Source organism: Carlito syrichta, unplaced genomic scaffold, assembly GCF_000164805.1.
Source record: "Carlito syrichta isolate Samal-C Ts95f unplaced genomic scaffold, Tarsius_syrichta-2.0.1 Scaffold307331, whole genome shotgun sequence".
Classification (NCBI taxonomy): domain Eukaryota; kingdom Metazoa; phylum Chordata; class Mammalia; order Primates; family Tarsiidae; genus Carlito; species Carlito syrichta.
The window spans coordinates 909,175-915,774 of record NW_007251427.1 but is presented as its reverse complement, the minus strand read 5'-3'; positions in this window follow the sequence as shown (position 1 = coordinate 915,774).

The following is a 6,600-nucleotide window of genomic DNA, read 5'->3' as shown; positions in this document are numbered from 1 at the left end:
AAAAAAAAAAAAAAAAAAAAAAACCAAGAAAAAAGGGAACAGATGGTAATTTGCTCAAACAAGCAAATGCAAGGAACGGGACAAAGAGGCATCAGCAAAGAAAATTAAATAATCAAAATAGTACAAGTTGGCAGAACTAAATGTTATGAATTACCACTAAATGTAAATAAGCAGAATTATACCACCGAAAGAGACAGTGAGACTGAGTTAAAAACAAACCCAGACTTCTGGAACAGAGGCTCAAGCCTATAATCCCAGTATTTTGGGAGACCGAGCTCAGGCGTTCAAGACCAACCTGGGCAAGTTGGTGAGCCCCTGTCTCGACAAAAAATAAGCCAGGTGTGGTAGCGCGTGCCTGTAGTTCTGGCTACTTGGAAGGCTGAGGAAAAAGGATTACCTTAGCCCAGCAGATTGAGGTTGTAGTGATTGTGAGCATGCCACTGCACTTTAGCCTGAGCAACAGAGTGAGACTCCTACTCAGAAAACAAAAAAACAAGAAACCCAGGCTGGGCACAGTGACTCATGCCTATAATCTCAGCACGTTGAAAGGCCGATTTGGGAGAATTGCTTGAAGCCAGGAGTTTGAGACCAGCCTGGGCAACATAGAGAAACCTCTTCTCTACAAAAAAATTAAAAAATTAGATGGGTGTGGTGGCACACACTGGTAGTCCTAGCTACTCAGGATACTAAGGTAGAAGGGTCACCTGAGCCCAGGAGGTCGAGACTGCCATAAGCCCTGATTGTCATGAACATTCCACTGCACTCCAACCTGGGTGACAGAGTGAGACCCTGACTCAAAATAATAATAATAATGATGATGATAATGTCCTGATTCAAGAAATAATTATAATAATAAAGCCCAGGCATGGTGGCTCACACCTATAACCCCAGCACTTTGAGAGGCAGAGGCAACATTGCCTGAGCCCAGGGGTTCTAGACTAACCTGGGCAATGTGGTAAGATCTTGTCTCTACAATAAAGAAAAAAATTAACTGGGTGTGGTGGCAAATGTCTTGGTTCCAGCTACTTGGAAGACTGAGGCCAAAAGATTGCCTGAGCCCTCAGATTGAGGCTGGAGTGACTGTGAATGTGCCACTGCACTCCAGCCAGGGTGACAGAGTGAGACTCCGACTCAAAAAAAATTATAATAAGATAAAAAAATAAAACCAAACCCAATTATGTACTGTATACAAAAAACATTTAAAACACAGTGACTCACGCCTATAATCCCAGCACTTTGGGAGGCTGAGGTGAGAGGACTACCTGAGCCCATGGGTTCAAGACCAGCCTGGGCAAATTGGTGAGACCTCGTCTCTACAATAAATCAAAAAATTAGCCAGCTGTGGTGGTGCATGCCTGTCGTTCTGGCTACTTGGAAGGCTGAGGCAAAAGGATCACTTGAGCCCAGCAAGCCAAGGCTGCAGTAACTGTGAGAGTGCCACTGCACTCCAGCCTGGGCGACAGAGTGAGACTCCAACTCAAAACAAAACAAAAACAAAAAAACCCACAGTGATACAGTCGAAAATAAAGGGGTGCACCAGGCATAACATGCAAATGCAAACAAAGGAAATAACAGAAGGAATCTAAAGTGAAATGGGAGCTTAATGTAATGACATGCAGCTAAATATATAAAATATCTATTAGAAGGGCAAGGAGACCTTGAAAGAAATACAATCATGTTGTGATTAAACAAATATAATACTAAGAGACAAGAGCACAGAGAAGCTGAAGAATCGAATAAACAAAGTTAGTAGTCATTTGTGAAGCACCTATTGAATATCTAACATCTATTTAATATAGAATATCCTTTTTTTTTGGAGTTGGAGTCTCACTCTGTCACCCAGACTGGAGTGCAGTCGCTGCTCCCGGCTACTGCAGCCTCAACCTGCTGGGCTCCGGCGATCAGTCCGCCTCAGCCTTCCAAGTAGCTGAAACTACAGGCGCGTGCTACCACGCCCAGCTAATTTTTGATTTATTGTAGAGATGAGGTCTCACCAAGTTGCCTAGGCGGGTCTCGAACCCGCAGGCTCAGGCAATCCACTCACCTCAGCCTCCCAAAGGTGCAGGTTACAGACACATTTTTTTAAAAAGCATGTTTACAAGACAAATGCTCTGATCATAATTCAATAAAATTAAAAATTCATCTGAGCCAGGCTCGGTGGCTCAGCCTGTCATCCTGGGAAACTGAGGCGGGAGGATTGCTTTGAGTTCAGGAGTTCGAGAACAGCCTGGGCAACATAGTAAAACCTTGTCTCTACAATAAATCAGAAAATTAGCTGGGCATGGTGGTACATGCCTGTGATCCCAGCTATTTGGGAGGCTGAGGTGGAAGGATTGTCTGAGCCCAGAAGGTCGCAGTGAGCTGTGGTCATGCCACTGCGCTCCAGCCTGGGTGACAGAGCAAGACAGCAACTCGAAATACATAATAAAAAAAAGTGGCACGTTTAAGCTGGGCATGGTGACACACACCTATAATTCTGGCTACTTGGGAGGCTGAGGTGGGAGGATGGCTCCAGCCCAGGAAGTTGAGGTTGCAGTGGGCTTTAATTGTACCAGTGCACTCTAGCCTGGATGAAAGAGCAAGATCCCCATCTCTGAAAAAAAAAAGGACAAGAAAAACTTTGCTCCTTGGAATGCCTGGAAATTAATGAACATACTCGTAGATAGCATTGACATCAAAGATGAAATAAAAACTGAAGTTGTAAGTGATCCAGAAATAAAAAAGATTATATTTTATATTGAAACCTATAGCATGTAGTAAAAACAATATTCTAAGGAAATGTTATAGCTTTACTGCCTTTATTATTAAAAAGGAAGGATTAAACAATGCCTGGGCTAAAACTCATTTTAATAAATTAGGCTAGAGTTTAGCATGGTGGCTCACACCTGTAATCCCAGTACTTTGGGAGGCAGAGGCAAGAGGATTGCCTTAGTCAAGGGGTTCGAGACCAGCCTGGGTAACTAGGCAAGACCTCATCTCTACAATAAATCAAAAAAATTAGATGGGTATGGTGGTGCGTGCCTGTAATTCCAGCTACTTGGAAGGGTGAGGCGGAAGGATCACCTGAGCCCAGCAGGTTGAGGCTGTGGTGGCTGTGAGCATGCCATTGCACTCCAGCCTGGGTGACAGAGTGGGACTCCAACTCAAAAAAATAACAAAAATAAAAAAGAAAGAAATTAGAGCCAGGCATAGTGACTCATGCCTGTAATCCCAGCATTTTGGGGGGTCAAGTTTGGAGCATCACTTGAGGCCAGGAGTTTGAGACCAGGCTGGGCAACATAGCAAGTCCCTGTCTCTACAAAAAATTAAAAAAATTAGCCAGGTTTGATGGCATGCACCTGTAGTCCCAGCTACTTGGTAGGCTGAAATTGGAGAATCACTTGAGCACAGAAGGTTGAGGCTGCGGAAAGTCATGATCATGTCATTGCATTCCAACCAGGTGAGAGAACAAGACCTTGTCTTCAAAAAAAGAAAGGAGAGAAAGAAAGAAATAAAAAGAGCAAGTAGGCCAGGCACGATGGCTCAAGAACACACAGTTCCACAGTTATTCGATCCAACCTGAGTAACAAAGTGAGACCCTGACTCAAAAAGAAAGAAAGAAAGAAAAAAAAAAAGAAAAGAAAAAAAACTGGGCACGGTGGCACATGCCTGTAATCCCAGCACTTTGGGAGGTGGGGGTGAGAGAGCTGCCTGAGCCCAGAGGTTTGAGACCAGCATGGGCAACATGGTGAGACCATGTCTCTTATGATAAATAAAAAATTCACTGGGTTTGGTGGTGCACACCTGCAGTTCTAGCTACTTAGAGGGCTGAGGCGAACAGATTGCCTGAGCCCAGCAGGTTCAGGCTGCGGTGACCATGAGCATGCCACTGCACTCCAGTCTGGGCAACAGAGTAAGACTTTGATTCAATATATGTACAATTTTTTGGAGATTTGCCAGTTTGCAATAACTTGCAGATAAATGACATAACCTAGAAATTATATATGTGTATGTGTGTGTGTATATATACATACATATGTGTATATATATATATATATATATAAAGAGAAAATTGGGTCATAAATGTATAAATATACGCAGATACTAGATTATTTTATCATTTATTACCATAAAATATACACAAATCTATTATAAAAAGTTAAAATTTATTAAAACTTACACACTTATAGACCATACATGGTGTCATTCACAGTTGAGAGAAATGTAAACAAATGTAAAGATGCAATAGCAAATTATAACAGCATAGAATTAACTGCAGTACATACTGTACTACTGTGAACATTTCGTAGCCACTTCCTATTACTGTTGCTGTGAGCTCAAGTGTTGCACATATCTGGTTAAAATGCTGGATAACAGCTGGGCTCTGTGGCTCAGCCTGTAATCCCAGCACTTTGGGAGACTGAGGCAAGTGGATTGTGGGAGTCCGCAGGTTGGAGACCTCCCTGGGCAACTTGGTGAGACCTTGTTTCTACAATAACATCAACAACCAGCCGTGCTTGATAGCACACACCTGTAGTTCCGGCTACTTGGAAGGCTGAGGCGGAAGGACTGTTGGAGCCCAGCAGGGCGATGCTGGGGTAGCAGTGAGCGTACCACTGCACTCCAGCTTGGGCAACAGAGTGAGACTCTTACTCAAAAAAAAAAAATTGCTGGATAACATCAATCATCTTTACGTGGGCAGTTCGTCCCTCCAGAAAATTGGATATCTCAGTAAAAAATTATTTCTCATGGTTGTTGGTGTATTTTACATCATGGTTAGTGCAATACCATGAACTTGAATAACACCCTGGGACTCATATGAAATGCCACCAGTGATGTTGGAAGTGCTCCCAAGAAACAAAGTCATGACATTACAAGAAAGAGTTGAATTGCTTGATGTGCACCATAGATTGAGGTTTGCAGCTGCAGTTGCTCACCATATCAAGATAAGTGAATTCCGTGTAAGGACCATTGTAAAAAAAAAAAGAAGAAAGAAAAAAGAAAAAGTTTGTGAAGACTTTGCTACAGCGATGCCAGCAGGTATAGAAACTTTGTACCTTTTGAGAAATACCATTATAACTGCTCTTGAAAATGCAACTTTTATCTGGAGGCAGGGTTGCTATAAGAAAGGCATACTGCGGAAGGATCGCCAGAGCCCAGCAGGTCGAGGCTGCGGTGGCCAGGAGTGGCCACTGCACTCCAGTCTGGGTAACAGAGTGAGACTCCAACTCAAAAAAAAAAAAAAAAAAAAAGAAAGAAAGGCATACTATAGACTCAAATGTCATTTGAGAAAAAGCAAAGTCATATTATGACAACTTAAAGCAAAAGGAAGGTGAAGGATCTAAAGCTGGGGAATTTAATGCCAGTAAAAGATGGTTTGATAATTTTAGAAAGAGGGTTAGATTTAAAAATGTCAAGATAAGAGGAGAGGCAGCTCCTGCTGGCCAAAAGGCAACAGAAGAGTTCCCAGATGCCATTTGAAAATTATTAAGGAGAAAGAATATCTGCCTGAATAGTGCAGATGAAAGTGCCCTGCTCTAGAAAAAAAAATACCACAAAAGACATTCATTAGTAAGGTAGAGAAACAAGCACTGGGATTTAAGGCAGGCTAACTACTGTTTTGTGAAAATATAGTCAGGTTTATTATCTATAAGGCTGCTAACCCGCAAGCCTTGAAGCAAAAAGATAAACACAGCTGCCAGTCTTTGGGTTATACAAAAAAAGGTACTTTGCCGATAAGGAACTGCCTTTTAAAGTTCCTCTGAGCCAGGCGGGGTGGCTCACGCCTATAATTTCAGCACCTTGGGAGGCGGAGACGAGAGGATTGAGACCAGCCTGAGCAACATGGCGAGACCTCGTCTCTACAATTAAAAAGAAATTAGCTGGGCATGGTGTATGCCTGTGGTTCCAGCTACTTGGAAGGTTGAGGTAGAAGGATTGCCTGAGCCCAGAAGGTTGAGGCTGCGATTGCCATGAGCATGCCACTGCACTCCAGCCTGGGCGACAGAGTGAGACTCCAACTCAAAAAAAAAAAGTTCAGCTGGGCTCTGTGGCTCAGCCTGTAATCCCGCGCTTTGGGAGGCTGAGGTGAGTGGATTGCCTGAGCCCGCGGGTTCGAGACCCACCTGGGTAACTTGGCGAGCCCTCATCTCTGCAAAAAAAAAATTAGCCAGGTGTGGTAGCGCACGTCTATAGTTCCAGCTACTTGGAAGGCTGAGGCGGAAGGATCGCCGGAGCCCAGCAGGTCGAGGCTGCGGTGGCCAGGAGCGGCCACTGCACTCCAGCCTGGGTGACAGAGTGAGATTCCAACTAAAAAAAAAAAAAAGTTCCTTTGATATTAGACAATGCTCCTGACTGTCCAGAACACTGTGAGTTCAACGTTAGAGGTGTCAAAGTGGTCTAGTTGCCCCGAAACATAATGTTTTATTTCAGGCTCTAGATCAGGGGGTCATAAGGACCTTTAAGTCTCATTACACAAGATACTCTTATAGAAAGGATTGTCAATGCTGTGGAAGAGAACCCTGATAGAACATCATGAAAGTCTGGAAGGATTACACCATTGAAGATGTATCGTTCTTATAGAGAAAGCTGTGAAAGAAATAAATTCCTGCTGGAGAGAAC